Source organism: Papio anubis, chromosome X (assembly GCF_008728515.1).
Source record: "Papio anubis isolate 15944 chromosome X, Panubis1.0, whole genome shotgun sequence".
Lineage (NCBI taxonomy): Eukaryota > Metazoa > Chordata > Mammalia > Primates > Cercopithecidae > Papio > Papio anubis.
Genome location: NC_044996.1, coordinates 85871434 through 85891212, shown reverse-complemented (window position 1 = coordinate 85891212; position 19779 = coordinate 85871434). Strand labels below are relative to the sequence as shown.

The 19779-nt window shown below is 36.9% G+C and overlaps 1 protein-coding gene across 7 annotated transcripts in view; it reads left to right on the top strand.

Annotated features, from left to right (window-relative positions):
- The window catches only part of HEPH (hephaestin), a 92542-nt gene that overhangs the window by 43085 nt on the left and 29678 nt on the right, over positions 1 to 19779 (top strand). The gene's annotated exons all lie outside the window — the stretch shown is intronic.

The following is a 19779-nucleotide window of genomic DNA, read 5'->3' as shown; positions in this document are numbered from 1 at the left end:
GTGAGCCAAGATCATACCACCACACTCCAGGTGGAAATGAGACAGCTGTATGGATAGGAGATTATCATCAGTTTGAGATATGGATCTGTAACTTGGAAAAGACACCTGGGATAGACATAGAGGTTTAGCAGTTGTAAGTAATTACAATGGATGGTAGTTGAAATCATGATATGTATGTAATCACCCAGTGAGATAGTGTGTAAAGTGACAATGATATTAGTTGAGAATGAAACTTTGGAACATACTACTATTTAAGAGGAGGTAATCTATCTTAAATAATGTATAGGTTTAAAGTAGTTCTAACTACTATATCCAATCGCAGTTGGATATTTTATTTTATTTGTACAAATGTAAGAAGTATGTGAGAAATTTTGTTACATGTATATTACGTATAATGATCAAGTCAGAATATGTATAATGTCCATCATCCGAGTATAATATATTTTTGTTAAGTATAGTAATCTTAATCTGATATCAGACATTGAATTCATTCCATTTGACTGTATATTTTTACCCTTTAAATCAGTTTTCTTCATCTTTCCCTTTCTTTAACACTCACCACCCTTCCCAGTCTCTGTTATCTACCTTTCCACTCTTTATTTCCATATGATCAAAGGTTTTAGCTATTACATATAAGTGAGAAAATGCAATATTTGTCTTTTTGGGTCTGATTTATTTTACTTAAGATAATGACCTCCATTTCCATCCATGTTGCTGCAGATGATATGATTTCATTCTTTTTTATGGCTGAATAGTGTTCCATTGTGTATATATACCACATTTTCTTTATCCATTCATCCCTTGATGAACACAGGTTGATTTCATATATTTGCTATTGTGAATAGTGCTATATATAAGTGCAGGTATTCCTTTGATATATTGATTTCTTTTCATTTGGGTAAATATCTAGTAGTGACATTCCTGGATGGAATAGTAATTTTTTAGTATTTTTAGAAGTTTTTGTACCACGTTTTATAGTGCCTCCACTAGTTTACATTTCCACCAATAGTGTGTAAGAGTTCCCTTTTCTCTGCATCCTTGCCAGCATCTGTTATTATTATTATTTTTTGTCTTTTTAGTAATAGCCATTCTGACTAGGATAAGATGATCTGTCATTGTGGTTTTAATGTTCATTTCCCTGATAATTAGTAATGTTGAGCATGTTTTCATATACCTGTTGGCCATTTGTATGTCTTATTTTGAGAAATGTCTATTCATGTCTTTTACCCACTTTTTAATGTGTTTTTTTTCTTTTAACTTGCTTGAGTTTCTTGGTATTCTAGTATTAGTCCCCTGCCAAATGAATACTTTGTAATTGTTTTCTCCCGTTCAACAGGTTGTCTTTTCACCCTGTTATTTCCTTTGCTGTGCAATATTTAGTTAAATATAGCCCCATTTGCCTATTTTTGCTTTTATTAACTGTACTTTTGAGGTCATCAATTCTTTGACTCAACCAATGTTCAGGAGAGTTTCTCTCGAGTTTTCTTCTACTATTTTTATAGTTTCACATCTGACATTTTAGTCTTTAATCCATTGTAAGATAATTTTGTATATGGTGAGAGATAGAGGTCCAGTTTTATTCTTCTGCATGCGGCTATCCAATTTCCTCAGCACTATTTACTAAAGAGGATGTTCTTTCTCCAATGTAACTTGTCAGTTTTGTCAAAGATCAGTTGATTGTCAATATGTGGCAATATTTTTGGATTTTCTATTCTGTTTCATTGGTCTATGTGTCTATTTTTATACCATGCTGTTTGGGTTACCATAGCCTTTTAATATATTTTGAAGTCAGGTAATGTAATGCCTCCAGTGGTTTATTTGTTTATTTGTTTATGGCTCAGGACTGCTTTGGCTATTTGGGCTCTTTTTTGGTGTCATATAAATGTTCAAATTTTTGAAAAGTTTTGTTAAGTATGACATTGATATTTTTAGAGGAATTGCATTGAATCTGCAGATTGCGTTGGACAATATGGTCATTTCAATGATATTAATTATTTTGATATTTTTTCATTTGTTTATATCTTCTTCAATTTCTTTCATCAGTGTTTGTAGTTTTCATTGTAGAGATCTTTCATCTCTTTGGTTAAAATTTTTACTAGGTATTTTTATTATTCCTAGGTATTTTATTATTTTGTATAACTACAACTGGATATATTTTTGTACTGCAATGAAATTATTGTATGCAAAGTTCATTTGGAAAAATAAAGAATACCTGAGCAAGAAAAGCCAAAACACTTAAAAAAAATACTAATGAAATCATACTAGCATAACCCAATAGTATAGCATATTATGAAGATGAAGATACAATAATTAAAGTGACATGATACTGTAAATAAAAATCAATAGGACGAAACAAACATTCATGAAACAGACCCACGCTTCTGCCTTTGTCAATAGCAATGGGAATACAGATAATGCTAGTCTATTGCTAACTGCACACTTCTGCCTTCTACCTCCATCAGCTTCAGACAAGAAAGATGTTAATTTGATTAGTCAGAATCTAAAATGTTCGCTGGAAATGCCTTACCAGTGGGCAGGATTACTGTTTCTTTTATCTCAGCACTCCCTATTGCACTGCCCCTTTCCATGTGGTAAGTTGACCTATGCCTGCAACTAGGTAAGCTGGATATGTGAGTTAGTAGAGGGTCTGTGCTGCAGATCTAGCTATCTTAATTTAATGAAATTTGAGAGTCATCAGCATGTAGATGATATTTAAAGTCATAATATGGATGAGATCACTCAAAGAGTGAGTTATACAGTAAGTAGTGGCAAAGGTGGCTGGATTAATTCAGGTAAGAGATGATGGTAGCTTGGACCAGCTGGATAAAGTGGAAAGGGTGAGTAGTTTTCTAATTCTGTATTTATTTTGATGGTTAAGAAATTAGCTGGTGAATTGGGGTTTCTAGATGCTGTCTTTTTTATTTTCGGTAGTTGCTATATTTTAGTCATTAATCCCTTCTATGATTTAAACATGGCAGATATCTTTTCCCAGTTTATTAACTTTGTGTGTGATATCCTTTGTTGAACAGAAATCCTTGATGTAATGTGATCAAATCGATGGAATTTTGGCCTCATAGTTTGTGCTTTTGAAATTTTGTTTATCAAGTTCTTCCCAACCCTTGGACACGAAGACGTTCTGCTGCATTATCTTCTGTTAAATTTATAAGTTTCTTTTTTCACATTCAAATCTGTAATCAGACCAGAGTTTGCATTTTTATATTCTATTAGCTAGAGATCCATTTTTAATTTTTCTTTATATAGAAAGAAAATGTTATTAATACCATCTTCTAAACCATTTGACGATCCCCCCTTTGAGTTGCTTTGCCATCATTATTTCATGTTTAGTTCCTTTAAATACATTAATCAGTCTCCAATCTATTCTGTTATATTTGTCTGTTCAGTTATTGAAACAATATCATATTATTTTTATTATCATAGGCTTGAAAGTTGTCTTAATATTTGAAGAACAAACCTCTTTTATTCAGGATTTACTTAGGTGTATGTTATTTTTCCATATAGATTTTAGAGTAAGTTTCAAGTTTCTCAAATACAGCTGAAATTTTGATTGACATTGTATTAAATTTATAGATTAGGAGATAATTTGCATCTTAGCATTATTTGTTGGAATGGATCTCCATTTATTCAGATGGTCTTCTATGACTTTATAGTGTCGTAAAAATGTCGTCATAAAGGTTGTACATATGCTTGGTTAAGTTAATCCATTAATGCTTCTTAGTTTTTCATACTACTTTTAAATTATATTTCTAATAGATTATTTATAATGTAGAGAAATGCTATTCATTTGTGTAAGTTGAACCTGTATCTGGTAGTCTTCCTGAACTCCATTGTTAGTTTTACTAGTTTGTTGATTCCAGAAATATTGAGAGTTTTATTCTCTCTCTTATTCTTTCCATTTCCATATATTTTTGCCAGGATCACCAATACTAGTGATGGTAGTGGTCATCTTCAACTCTCTACCAATCTCAAGGGAATGCATGCAAAGGTTCTCTCTGTTTGCTATGATTTTTTTGGAAATTTATTTAAATTTCTAAGAGAACAAAAATTTATTTAAATTTTTAATCAAGATAACTGATCTAAAACCTTCAATAGAAGAATAATTTTGAAACCATTTTGGTGGTGGAGGGGAAAATGGTGGATAGGAAGTAGACTAACTTGCAACGCCCACTGGAATGGAAAGAGCAGCATGTGGAGATCCATATTATCAACTTTTGCTCCAGGAACTACCGTAGAAACATACCACTGAGAGAATCCACAGACCCTTTGAAGGAGGTGCATTGCCACTGTAAGCTCCATGGGACAGCTGAGGGACTGTGAGTTGTCTTGCTTTCTCAATTGGGAGGCTTGTAGCCTGGTGAAGGTTGTCAGTCCTGCTCACCAACTGCCTGGAAATAAACTCAGTGCTGTTGGGGAGGCACGATGCTGTTGAGACTGGCCTTTTCAGCTGTGGGCTGCCATCTTTCTTTCACTTCCCTGGTGTCCTGTGTGATGTAGCAGAGGCAGCCATAATCCCCCTAGGAACATAACTCCATTGGCCTGGGAAACACACTCGCATCCCCCAAAGCAGCCACAGCAAGCCCTACCCAAAGAGAGTCTGAGTTCAGGCATGCCTAATTCTGCACTCCTGTTAGCCAAAGACAATGAACATAATCCCTGGGGAGCTATATGGCCCTCCGTACCACCTGATAAAACTGAACACTTATCCAAAGGCGACCCTACGAGAACCATGTATCCTCCCTATACACCTGCAGCTGATGTGTTCTTGAAAGCATCACTTCCTGATTGGAGTCCAAACAACACAAAACCAATGCACTTAATAAAAACACAACCAAGGACCCTCACATAGTCCACTTCACTCCCCTGCTACCTCCAATGGAGCAGGTGCTGTTATCCATGGCTGAGAGACATGAAGATGGATTATATCACAAGACTCTTTGCAGTCACTCCCCATTGCCAGTCTGGAGCCCAGTAGGTCTGCTGGGAGGCTGAATCCAGAAGAGAAATAACAATCACTGCAGTTTACCTCTCAGGATATGGTGCTCTCCCTATCCCTAGGGGAAAGGGGAGAGCACCACATCGAGGGAGCACTCTGTGGGACAAAATAGTTTGAACAGCAGTCGCTGAGTCCCAGATCTTCCCTCTGACATAGTCTACCTGAGTAAGAAGGAACCAGAGCACCAATTCTGGTAATATGACAAAACAAATTATTTAACAATCCCCAAAGATCATACTACCTTACCAGCAATGGATTCAAACCAAGATAAAAATCTCTGAATTGCCAGAAAAAGAATTCAGAAGGTAGACTATTAAGCTAATCAAAAAGGCAACAGAGAAAGATAAATATCAACTTAAAGAAATTAAAAACGGGATACAGGATATAAATGAAAAAATCTCCAGTGAAATGGATAGCATAAGGACATAGTTACAGAATGACAAAATACACTGAAAAGTCACAGCAATAGAACTGAAGAAGTAGAAGAAAGAGCTTCAGAGTTCAAAGACAAGACCTTTAAATTAACTCAATGCAACAAAGATAAAGAAAAGATAATTTAAAAAGCCTCAGAGAAGTTTGGAATTATGTTAAACGACCAAACCTAAGAATAATTGGTGTTCAGGAGGAAGAATAGAAACCTAAAAGTTTGGAAAACATATTTAAGGGAATAATAGAGGAACATTTCCCTGGCCTTTCTAGAGATCTAGACATCCCAAAACAGGAAGCTCAAAGAACACTTGGGAAATTCCTCTCAAACAGATCGTTCCCTAGGTACGTATCTACCAGCTTATCTAAAGTCAAAAGTAAGGAAAGAATTTTAAGAGTTGAGAGGCAAAAGCACCAGGTAACCTATAAAGGAAAACCTATCAGATTAAAAGAAGATTTCTCAGCAGAAACCCTAAGAACTAGAAGGATTTGGTGTCCTTTCATCAGCCTCCTCAAACTAAACAATTATCAGACAAGAATTTTTTGACCAGCAAAACTAAGCTTCATAAATGAAGGAAAGATACAGCTTTTTTTTCAGACAAACAAATGCTGAAAAGAATTTGCCACTACCAAGCCAGCACTACAAGAACTGCTAAAAGGAAATCTAAAACTTGAAACCAGTTCTCCAACTATACCAAAATAGAATCTCCTTAAAGCATAAATCCTACAGGACCTATAAAACAGCAACAATTTTAAAAAGTCAAGGTATTCAGGCAACAAACAGCATAATGAATAGAACAATACCTCACATCTCACTACTAACATTTAATGTAAATGGCCTAAATGTTCCACTTGAATGATACAGAATAGCAGAGTAGATAAGAATTCACCAACGAAGTATCTACTGTCTTCAAGAGACTCACCTAATACATAATGACTCACATAAACTTAAGGTAAAAGGGTGGAAAAAGATATTCCATGCAAAAGGACACCAAAAGGGAGCAAGAGTAGCTATTCTTATATCAGACAAAACAAACTTTAAAGCAACAGCAGTTAAAAAAGACAAAGAGGAACAGACATAATATAATAATAAACGGACTAAATCAACAGGAAAATATAATCATCTTAAATATATGTGCACCTAACACTGGAGCTCCCAAATTTATAAAACAAGACCTAAGAAATGAGGTAGACAGCAACACAATAACAGTGGGGGACTTTAATATTCCACTGACAGCACTAGATAGGTCATTAAGACAGAAAGTCAACAAAGAACGGACTTAAACTATTCCTAAAACAATTGGACTTAACAGATATTTACAGAACATTTTACCAGCAACTGCAGAATATGCATTCTATTCATCAGCACATGGAATGTTCTCCAAGATACACTATACGACAGACAAAGTTCAAGATACACAAAACAAGTCTCAACAAATTTAACGAAACTGAAATTATATATTCTCTCAGACCACAGTGGAATAAAATGAGAAATCAACTCCAAAAGGTACCCTCAGAACCACTCAAATACCTAGATGTTAAATAATCTGCTCCTGAATGATCATTGGGTCAACAGTGACATCAAGATAGAAATTAAAAAACCTTTTGACATGAGCAGTAATAGTGCCACAACCTATCGAAACCTCTGGGATGCAGCAATAGTGGTGCAAATGTAGCAGGACAAGCCGCAGACAAAACCCTTCAGACACTGAGTTAAAGAAGGAAGGGCTTTATCCACCTGGGAGCTTTGGCAAGACTCATGTCTCCAATGACTGAGCTCCCTGAATGAGCAATTCCTGTCCCCTTTAAGGGCTCACAACTTTAAGGGGGTCCATGTGAGAGGGTCATGACTGATTGTGCAAGCAAGGGGTATGTGACTGGGGGCTGCATGCACCAGTAATTAGAATGGAACAGAACAGGACAGGGATTTTCACAGTGCTTTTCTATACAATGTCTGTAATCTATAGATAACATAACTGATTAGGTCAGGGATCAATCTTTAACTACCAGGCCCAGGGTGTGGTGCCGGGCTGTCTGCTTGTGGATTTCATTTCTGCCTTTTAGTTTTTACTTCTTCTTGTTTCTTTGGAGGCAGAAATTGGGCATAAGACAATATGAGGGGTGGTCTCCTCCCTTACTAAGGGGAAAGTTTATACATTTAAATGCCTACATCAAGAATTCTGAAAATGCATATATAGACAATCTATGGTCATGCCTCAAGGAACTGGAGAAACAAGAACAAATCAAGCCCAAACTCAGCATAAGAAAGGAAATAACCAAGATCAGAGCAGAACTAAATAAAACTGAAACAAAAATAATACAAAAAATAAATGAAATAAAAAGCTGGTTCTTTTGAAAAGACAAAATTGATCGACCATAATGGAGATTAACCAAGAAAATAAGAAACAAATAAGTTCAACTAGAAAAGAAACAGGAGATATTACTACCGATACCACAAAAATACAAAACTTCACTCAAGGCTACTATGAACACCTTTACATGCACAAACTAGAAAACCTAGAGGAGACGGATAAATTCCTGGAAATATACAACACTCCTAGTTTAAAGCAGAAAGAAATAGAAACCTGTACAGACCAAAAACAAGCAACGAGATTGAAATGGCAATAAAAATTGTCAACAACAAAAAGCCCAGGGTACAACAGCTGAATTCTATCAGACATTCAAAGAAGATTTGGTTCCCATCCTATTGACACTATTTCAAAATATAGAGAAAGATGGAATCTTCCTCAAATCATTTTATGAAGCCAGTATCACCCTAATACTAAAACCAGGAAAGGACACAACAAAAAAAGAAAACTACAGACCAATATCCCTGATGAACATAGATGCAAAAATCCTCAACGAAATACTGGTGAACTGAATCCAACAGCATATGAAAAATAATCCACCATGATCAAGTGGGTTTCATACAAGGGATGCAGGGATGTTTTAACACCTGAAAGTCAATAAAAGTGATACATCACATAAACAGAATTAAAAACAAAAATTACTTGGCCATTTCAATAGATGCAGAAAAAGCATTTGACAAAATCTAGCATCCCTCATTAAAATTGGCATAGAAGGTGCATACCTTAAGGTTTCACAAGCTATACCTTAAGATATGTCAAGCCATGTATGACAAACCCACAACCAACATTATATTGAATGGGGAAAATTCCCCCTGAGAACTAATACAAGACAAGGATGCCCACTTTCACCACTTCTATTCAACAAATTACTGGAAATCACACAAGGGAAAGAAATCAAGGGCATCCAAATCGTTAAAGAGGAAGTCAAACTCACTGTTTGCTGATGACATGATTGTATACCTACAAAACCCTAAAGACACATCCGGAAAGCTCCTAGAACTGGTAAATGAATTTAGCAGAGTTTCAGAATACAAAATTAATGTACACAAATCGGTACCATTTGTCATACCAGTACCCAGCACCTTCTGTTGAATAGGGTATTCTTTCTACACTTTATGGTTTTGTTTGCTTTATTGAAGCTTAGTTGGCTGTAAATATTTGGCTTTATTTCTGGGTTATTCTGTTCCATTTGTCTATGTGCCTTTTTTTTAATACTAGTACCATGCTCTTTTGGTGACTATGGCCTTATAGTGTAGTTTAAAGTTAGGTAATGTGATGCCTCCAAATTTCTTCTTTTTGCTTCACCTTGCTTTGGCTATATGGGATCTTTGTTGGTTCCACATGAATTTTAGGATTTTTTTTTTCTAGTTTCGTGAAGAATGATGTTGGTATTTTGATGGAAATTGCATTGAATGTAAAAAAAAAATGAAACTGAATCCTCACCTCTCACTGTATTGGTCCATTTTCATGCTGCTGACAAATACATACCTGAGACTGGGCAATTTATAAAAGAAAGAGGTTTAATGGACTCAGAGTTCCATGCAGCTGGGGAGATCTCACAATCATGGCGGAAGGTGAAATTCACGTCCCACATGGCAGCAGAAAAGAGAAGAGAATGAAAATCAAGCAAAAGGGGTTTCCTCTTATAAAACCATCAGTTCTTGTGAGACTTATTTACTACCACGAGACAGTATGGAGGAAACCATGCCCATGATTCAATGATCTCCTACTGGGTTTCTCCCACAACATTAATTATGGAGCTACAATTCAAGATGAGATTTTGTGGAACACAGCCAAACCATATCACTCACCTTATACAAAAATCAACTCAAGATGGATCAAAGTCTTAAATCTAAGACCTGAAACCATAAAAATTCTAGAAGATAACATTGGAAAAATCCTTCTAGACATTGGCTTATGCCAAGACTTTATGACCAAGAACCCAAAAGCAAATGTAACAAAATCAAAGAGAAATAGATGGGACTTAAATAAACTAAGGTTTCTGCACAGCAAAAGAAATAATCAGTAGAATAAACAGACATCCCAGAGAGTGGGAAAAAATCTTCATAATCTATATATCTGATAAAGTACTAATATCTGGAATCTACAAGGAAGTCAAACAAATCAGCAAGAAAAAAAAAAAAAAAAACAATCCCATCAAAAGGTGGACTAAGGACATGAATAGACAGTTCTCAAAAGAAGATATACAAATGGCCAAAAACATGAAAAAAATGCTCAACACCACTAATGATCAGGGAAAATCAAATCAAAACCACAGTGTGATATCACATTACTTCTGCAAGAATGGCCATAATCAAAAAAATCAAAAAAGTAATGGGTGTTGACGTGGATATGGTGAAAAGGGCACACTTTTAAACTGTTGGTGGAAATGTAGACTAACACAACCTCTATGGAAAACAGTGTGGAGATTCCTTAAAGAACTAAAAGTAGAACTACCCTTTGATCCAGCAATTCCACTCCTGCGTAACTACCCAGTGACAAGAAGTCATTATACAAAAAAGATACTTCCACATGCATTTTTATAGCAGCACAATTTGTAATTGCAAAAATATGGAACCAGCCTAAATGCCCATCAATCAAAGAGAGGAAAAAGAAAATGTGAGATAGATATAGATATAGATATAGATATAGATATAGATGCACCATGGAATACTACTCAGCTAGAAAAAGAAATGAAATAGTGGCATTCGCAGCAACCTGGATGGAATTGGAGACCGTTATTCTAAATGAAGTAACTCAGGAATGGAAAACCAAACATCATATATTCTCACTCATAAGCGAGAGCTGAGCTATGAGGACGCAAATGCATAAGAATGATAGAATGAACTTTGGGGATTCAGCGGAAAGGGTGGGAGGTAAGTGAGGGATAAAAGACTATGCATTGAATGCAGTGTACACTGCTCAGGTGATGGGTGCACAAAAGTATCAGAAATCACCACTAAAGAACTCATTCATGTAACAAAATATGACCTGTTCCTCAAAAACCTATTGAAATAAAAATAAAACATTTTGAAGACTACCTCTATAAGGTACCTTTTCCAAGATGTTTATACCAGACATATCTTAATCTCTAAATTGTATTAGATGGCATAGATTCTGATAAGCTTTGATAAGCTTGGAATTTGTCACTTTCATCCTACTCTCCAAAGAAAATTTACTCTAAGGGTTGTTACAATAATACTGTAGAAGGCATACAGCTTCTCCTATATTTAGTTTTCTCTTAATAGAGAATAAAAATCCAACCTAGTTATGACATCAGCCATACCACTATTGAAAATCTGCAGTGTCTGCTTCAGAACGCTGGCATGAGCAATTTTATATTTTAATATAATATCCTTATTAAATCCTAGTGTAGTATTAGTATTGTCAGTTTTAAGGTTGGTTAATATATGGTGCAATGGGGACATATGCAAGTTATAATGTGGCATAACATCTTATTTTTATGAAAACAATTACAGTCTAATCAGGAGAAAACTACCTGTATACCCACCTTAATGATAAGCTCTCCTGTATATCAATGTACTATATTTAATTTTAAAATACATAAAAAATACATAAATAGCACCAAAATACATAAAATAGTTATGATAAATGAATATGATATATTCTATCAGTAAACCAGATGCCAGATTTACTTTTTATAGGATAACATAAATTATTACATAGAAAAATTATACCCTTGGAAAAGCTTTTGCTCTGTCATAGTGATGTGTGATTGGACTAAATGGGCCCAATTATTAAATATCTGGATTTAGTTATAAGTTGTATTTTATAAGGACTCTGTATACAAGTATATCAATTATAGTACCTTAAGAGCTAACCAACAAATAATTAACCTACAGAAGCATAATTATGATCTAAGCAAAAAATGGTCTTACTTAAGTAAAAATGCAGCATCTTATAAACAATTTTTTACAAATACATCACGCATTAAAATTAACATAGTTTACACAATTAATTACAAAACACCATACGAACTGCCTCTCTTCATAACCAATTGGCCAAGTGGATATGTGTGTGTATGATGAACTAATTATTGAGAAAGGATGGTACACAGGTGAGCATGTTGAAAAGTCCCACCAGGTATGCTTTACCAGTCTCCTGAAAGGCATCCATAACTGCATTACCAAACCTCAAGCCTGTTTTGAGACCCCAGACAACAGATGTCAAATTAGATGCTTTGTTCATGTCTGGTAATAATAAAAGTTCTGGGTCTGTGAGGAGGCTTTGTAGTGCTTTGGTTGATAGGGTTGCTCTTTGTGTCTGCCTTAATTGCCAGCTATTTGTGAGGAGCTTTCCTACAGTGGATTTATGAGCACTGGACTTACTGAGCAATCTGTTTGGACAGAATATTTTCTTTTGCCCAATGTTAAACTTTTAACTACTTCACTGCCAACATTAAACATTAAAACCATCAACATAAAAAAAATTTAAGTAACTCAGTGAAGAAAATCTTCTTTAACAATGGCTATTCTGTGCATCTAGTATTAGATTTTTGTCTTTCTCAAGGAAACATTATTAGTGACCATACTATATATTAAAATTAAATTGAATATATACATTTCTAAAAAGCATAACATGAAAATCAAGGCATTCATCAAATTCATGTACTTAACCAAAGTCTTGATTTTCAGAATTCACTGGTCAGTCATGATTCTAGACCAAGGCTGTCAAAACATGTTTTTATTTTTATTTAGTTAGTTTAATTTTTTATTTTTTATTTTAAGTTCAGGGGTACATGTTCAAGTTTGTTATATAGGTAAACTTGTGTCATGGGCATTTGTTGTACAGACTATTATCTAACTGAGGTACTAAGCCTAGTACCCAATAGTTATTTTTTCTGATCCTTTCCCTTTTCCCACTGCTCACCCTCAAGTAGGCTCCAGTGTCTGTTGTTCCCCGATATGTGTCCATGTGTTCTCATCATTTAGCTCCCACTTGTAAGTGAGAACATGCAGTATTTGGTTTTCTGTTCCTGCGTTAGTTTGCTAAGGATAATGGCCTCAACTCCATCCATGTTTCTGCCAAGGACATGATCTCATTATTTTTTATGGCTGCATAACATTCTACAGTGTACTTATAATGCTTTTTTAAAAAAATCCAGTCTACTATTGATGGGCATTTCAGTTGACTCTGTGTCTTTGCTATTGCAAATAGTGCTGCAATGACCACATGCATGCATCTGTCTTTATGATAGAACAATTCATATTATTTGGGTATATACCCAGTAATGGGGTTGCTGACTTGAATGGTAGTTCTGTTTTTAGGTCTGTGAGGAATCGCCCTACTGTTTTCCACTACGGTTGAATTAATTTTTACTCCCACCAACAGTGTATAAGCATTCCCTTTTATCTGCAATCTTGCCACCATGTGTTATTTATTTATTTATTTATTGACACTTTAGGAATAGCTGTACGGGTATGAGATGTTATCTCATGTGGTTTTGATTTGTATTTCTCTAATGATCAGTAATGTTGAACCTTTTTTTTTTTTTCAGAAGGAGTTTTGCTCTGTCGCCCAGGCTGGACTGAAGTTGCATGATCTCAGCTCGCTGCAACCTCCGCCTCCTGGGTTCAAGCAATTCTCATGCCTCAGCCTTGTGAGTAGGTAGGATTACAGGCACATGCCACCACACTTGGCTATTTTTTTCTTTTCTTTTTTTTTTTTTTTTTTGTATTTTCAGTAGAGATGGGATTTCACCATGTTGGGCAGGTTGGTCTCAAACTCCCGACCTCAAGTAGTCTGCCTGCCTCAGCCTCCTAAAGTGCTGGGATTACAGGCGTGAGCCACCACATGCAGCCATTGAGCATTTTTTTTTCTATGTTTGTTGGCTGCATGTATGTCTTCTTTTGAGAAGGGTCTGTTCATGTCCTTTGCCCACTTTTAAATTGGGTTGTTTTTACCTTATAAATTTGTTTAAGTTCCTTATCAATATTCAACATTAAACCCTTCTTGGATGCATAGTTTGCAAAACTTTTTTCCATTCTATATGTAGGTTTCCAGTTCACTCCATTGATAGTTTCTTTTACTGTGTAGAAACTCTTTAGTTTAACTAGGTGCCATTTGTGAATTTTTACTTTTGTCGCAATTGCTTCCAGTGTCTGTGTCATGAAATCATTGCCTTTTTGTAGATCCAGGATGGTATTGCCTAAGTTTTCTTCCAGTGTTTTTATACTTTTGGATTACACATTTAAGTCTTTAATCCATCTTGAGTTGATTTTTGAACAAGGTGTAAGGAAGGGGTCCAGTTTCAGTCTTCTGCATATGGCTAGTTAGTTATCCTCCACCATTTATTGAATTAGGGGATTGTTTCCCCACTGCTTGTTTAATTTTTAGCTTTGTTGAAGATCAGATAGTTGTAGGCCTTCTTTTTGGGCTCATTATCCTGTTATATTGATCTATGTGTCTGTTTTTGTACCAGTACCATGCTGCTTTGGTTACTGTAGCTTGGTATTATAGTTTGAAATCAGGTATTGTGATGCCTCCAGCTTTGTTCTTTTTCTTTGGATTGCTTTGGATTGCTATTTGAGCTCTTTTTGGTTCCACATGAATTTTAAAATCATATTTTCTAGTTATTTGAAGAATGCCATCTGTAGTTTGATAGGAATAGCATTGAATCTATGCATTGCTTTGGACTGTATGGCCATTTTAATGTTATTGATTCTTTCTATTCATGATCCCATATTTGCATTAGTATCATCTCTGATTTCTCCGGTCAGTGTTTTAGGAATAGAATGGAATGGAATAGCATTCCTGATTTGGCTCGCGACTTAACTATTGTTGGTGTATAGGAATGCTAGTGATTTTCCTGAGACTTTGCTGAAGTTGCTTATCAGCTTAAGGAACTTTTGGGCTGACACTATGTGGTTTCTAGATATAGGATCATGTTGCCTGCAAACAGGGATAGTTTGACTTCCTCTCTTCCTATTCATATTCCCTTTCTTTATTTCTCTTGCCTGAATGCTCTGGCTGGAACTTCCAATATTATATTGAATGGGAGTTGTGGGAGAGTACATCCTCTTCTTGTGCTGGTTTCCAGTTTTTGTCCATTCAGTATGATGTTGGCTGTGTGTTTGTCATAGATGGCTCTTATTATTTTGAGATATGTTACCCCATTACCTAGTTTATTGAGAGTTTTTAACATGAAGGAGTGTTGAATTTTATTGAAAACCTTTTCTGCATCTGTTGTGATAATACTGTGGTTTTTGTCTTTAGTTCTGTTTATGAGATTAATCCCATTTATTGATGTGAATATGTTGAACTGACCTTGCATCCCAGGGATAAAACCGATTTTATCATGGTGGATAAGCCTTTTGATGTGCTGTGGAATTTGGTTTGCCAGTATTTTGTTGATGATTTTTGCATCAGTGTTCATCAACGATATGGCCTGAAGTTTTCTATTTTTGTTGTGTCTCTGCGGGGTTTTAGTATCAGGATGATGCCGGCCTCATAGAGTGAGTTAGGGAGGAGTCCCTCCTTCTCAATTTTTTTGCAATAGGTTTAGTAGGAATGGTAGCAGATCTTTGTACATCTTGTAGAATGTAGTTGTGAATCGGTCTGGTCCTGTGCTCTTTTTTTATGGGAGGTGTGGCTGGTAGGCTATTACTGATTCAACTTCAGGGCTTTTTATTGGTCTTTCCAGAAATTCATTTTTTTCCTGGCTCAGTCTTGGGAGGGTGTATATGTCCAGAAATTTATCCATCTCTTCTAGATTTTCTAGTTTATGTGCATAGAGGTGTTCATAATATTCTTTGTTGGTTACTTGCATTTCTGTGGGGTCAATGGTAATATCCCCTTTGTCGTTTCTAATCGCGTTTATTTGGATATTCTTTCTTTCTTCTTTATTAATCTAACTAGAAGTCTATCTATTGTATTAGTTATTTCAAAGAATAAACTCCTGGATTCATTAATCTTTTGATTGTGTGTGTGTGTGTGTGTGTGTGTGTCTCTGTCTCCTTCAGTTCAGCTCTGATTTTTTTTTTCTTATCTTCTGCTAGCTTTGGGATTGTTTTTTTCGTGTGCTTCTTTAGTTCTTTTAGTTGTGATGTTAGGTTGTTAAATCGAGATCTTTACAACTTTGTGATATGGGCATTTTGTGCTGTAAACTTTCCCTTTCCCTTTTCACACTGCCTTAGCTGTGTCCCAGAGATTCTGTAATGCTGCATCTTTGTTCTCACTGGTTTCAAAGAAGGCCTTGATTTTTGCCTTATTTTCATTATTTACCAAAAAGTCATTCATAAGCAGGTTATTCAGTTTCCATGTAATTGTATGGTTTTGAGTGAATTTCTTAGTCTTGATTTCTAATATGATTGGACTGTGTTCTAAGAGACTGTTATGATTTCAGTTTTTTTGCATTTGCTTAGCAGTGTCCTCTGTTCGATTATGTGGTTGATTTTGATGTACCATGTGGTGACAAGAAAAATGTATATTCTGTTGTTTTGGGTGGATAGTTAATGTAGATTTCCATCAGGTCTATTTTATCCAGTGCTGAGTTCACATGTTGAATATCTTTGTTCATTTTCTGCCTCAGTGATCAGTCTAATACTGTAAGTGGAGTGTTGTAGTCTTCCACTGTTATTGTGTGGGAGTCTAAATATCTTTGAAGGTCTCTAAGAATTTGCTTTATGAATCTGTGTGCTCTTGTGTTGGATGCATATATATTTGGGATAGTTAGGTGTCCTTGTTGAAGTGAACCCTTTGCTATTATGTAATATCTTTCTTTTTTTTTTTTTTTTATCTTGATCTTTGTTGGTTTAAAGTCTGTTTTGTCAGAAACTTGGATTGCAACCCCTGCTTCTTTGTATTTTCCATTTGCTTGGTAGATTTTTTTTCATCCCTTTATTTTAAGTCTGCAGGTGTCATTGCATGTGAGATAGGTTTCTTGAGGACAGCACGTCAGTAGGGTCTTGGATCCTTATGCTACTTGCCACTTTGTGCTTTTTAAATGGGGGCCTTTAGCCCATTTACATTCAAGGTTAGTATAGGTATGTGTGGATTTGAATGTGTCATCATATTAGCTTGTTATTATGCAGACTCATTAGTGTGGTTGATTTATAGTGTCACTAGTCTGTGTACTTCAGTATGTTTCTGGAGTGACTAGTAATGGTCTTTCCTTTCCATATTTAGTGTTTCCTTCAGGAGCTCTTGTAAGGCAGTTCTGGTGGGAGCAAATTCCCTTGACATTTGCTTGTCTGAAAAGGATCTTATTTTTCCTTTGCTTATGAAGCTTAGCTTGGCCAGATATGCAATTCTGAGTTGCAATTTATTTTCTTTAAGAATGTTGTACTTGGGTGGTTGAAGTGTGAGGATCCCTTGAGCCCAGGAATTCAAGGTTGCATGTAGCTATGATCATGCCACTGCACTCCAGCCTGTGTGACAAAGTGAGACCCTGTCAAAACAAACAAGCAAACAAACAAAAAGAACGTTGAATATTGACTGGCTTGTAGGGTTTCTGCTGAGAGGTTCACTGTTAGTCTGATGGGCGTCCTTTTGCAGGTGACCTGCCCTTTCTGTCTAGCTGCCTTTAACATTTTTTTTTCCTTTTATTTTGACCTTGAAGAATCTGATGACTGTGTGTCTTGGGAATGATCTTCTTGTGAAGTATCTTGCTGGAGTTCTCTGGATTTCCTGAATTTCAATGTTAGCCTCTCTAGCTAGATTAAGGAAGTTTTTATGGATGATATCTTGAAATATGTTTTTTTTATGTTGCTTACATTCTTTCCATTTCTTTCAGAGACACTAATTAGCCATAGATTTGGTCTCTTTACATAATTCCATATTTCTTGGAGGCTTTGTTTGTTCCTTTTATTCTTTTTTCTGTCTTTTTTTTTTTTTTTTTTTTTTTTTTTTTTTGCTATTCTTTTGATTTCCATTCATTGTGACTGTCTTATTTCAGATGAGATCGGGCATGTTCTGGGTGGTATGGCTGTAGCTTGTCTTATTTCAGAAAACTAGTCAAGTTCTGGATTCTTTCCTCTTCTTGGTCTATTCTGCTATTACTACTTGTGATTTCATTATGAAATTCTTATAGTATGTTTTTCAGGTCCATCATATCAGTTACATTCTTTACTATATTGGCTATTTTGTCTACCAGCTACTGTAATGTTTTATTGTCATTTTTAGTTTGCTTGGATTGGGCTTCAGTGTAATCCTGTATCTTAATGATCTTCACTCCTATTTATAGTTTGAATTTTATTTCTGTAATTTCAGCCATCTTAGCCCAGTTCATAACTCTACCTGGAGCGGTGTTATGATAGTATGGAGAAAAGAAGGCACTTAGTCTTTTTAAAGTGTCAGATTCTTGTGATGTGTTTTTCTCATCTTTGTGGGTATATGCTTTTTCAATATTTGAAGTTGGTGACCTTTGGATATTCTTTTTTCTTTTATCCTGTTTGATGACCTTGAGGGTTTGATTGTGGTATAAGCTAAATTCAACTGACTGGCTTCTTATATGGGAGATTTTAGGGGGCCAGCTGAGCTCCCAACTCTTGGACTATGTGCTCTAACTCTGGGGGAATTGTATTGGGCCTTTAATTTGTTCTCTTGCTTCTCAAGGTTAGGAATCCACTGTGCTGATAGGGCCAAGTTACTCCCAGACCACTGGTCACTACACTGATGAGTGGTGTCAGCCAAAGTGTTTCATAGTGCGGTGGCAGTAGGATCTGTTCTTGTTCGCGTGTGCCAATAGCTGTAGCAGCAACTGTGTAGCAGGGAGCACACTCATTGACTGTGGCAGAATGCTACTGAATGCCAGGGTGCTTGCCTCCATGTGGCCATTCACCACAGTGTCTGTCTGGCTCGGGTAGGGTAGTCTGGCTCGGGTGGGGTGGGGGCCCTTTCTAGTGACTGTGTGTGTGATTGTGCTGGTTGTGGTGTTAGCACAGGGTTGGGACAGTTGCAGGTGCATCTCTGCGTGCACTTTCTAAACACCACAGACAGAGGTGGTCACTCAGGGTGGAGAAGAGTCCACTGTCCTCTGTGCCTAGTTTCATTCCAGTGGCCTTGTTGGCACAGGGGTGATGCACTGGTAGGGGTAGGGCTGGCTGGCTCTGTGCTCACCAAAACTTTTCACTGCAATGATGGCCCAGTGGGGGTACAGCGATTGGACTGTTCTCTGGCTGAAGCAGTGGCATGGCAAGGTGCACCAACACATGTACTCCACTGGGGCAAGAAAGGCAAAACTCACTTGTGTACACTTGTGCCAGCAAAGTGATGTGGGGGTTGCTGTGGGTCTGGGGACATAGCTGCAGTGTGAGAAGGGAGCAGATGGGCTGGTGTATGGCCATTAGGGCCATCCCGCTGTAGCTCTCCACCTGCCAGACACAGTCCTCCATGGAGGAACTCTGTCCCCAGGGAACTTCAGGCTACCCTGGAAGCAGGCACAGCCAGGCTGGGCCCTTGGTAGAGGCCAGCAAACCAAACCGTTCTCAGATTGGGCCAGTTTTGTCTGATAGGCAAGATCACACTGCAGAATTTATGTCTGACAATTCCCATAGGGCTAAAGTCTCCTATGGAAGCAAATTGAGTCTAGGGGAATGGCCATCCTGGCCATGTTCTGCTACAGACACTCCTACACCAAATCCTCTGGGCTCCATGTCAGTTGGCTTGCTGCCCCCACCACTTCCCTAAGCATTTCTCCCTGCCAAGTCCAGTATCCCTGGTGGTTGAAGGGTCTCTTTCTGCTGGGATTTCAGAGGCCCATGGTGACAGGAGGATGCTGCTTGTCGGTTCAACTCACCCATTCCCCCTGAGTTGCTGGGTACCAGGAATGAGTCCGGGTGCATGGTAGCCCCTTGTAGAGTCCACAGCTTCCTCCCACTTCAACCCAGCTTCTGTGTCTTCCCTCCATCCATTCTCGATATCTTCCCTTTGAATACTTGTTAGAAGCATGCCATTTGTCTCAGTACCTCGGTGGCACCTGTTCCACCTGGCTGTGTCTCGTCGACCGCTTTA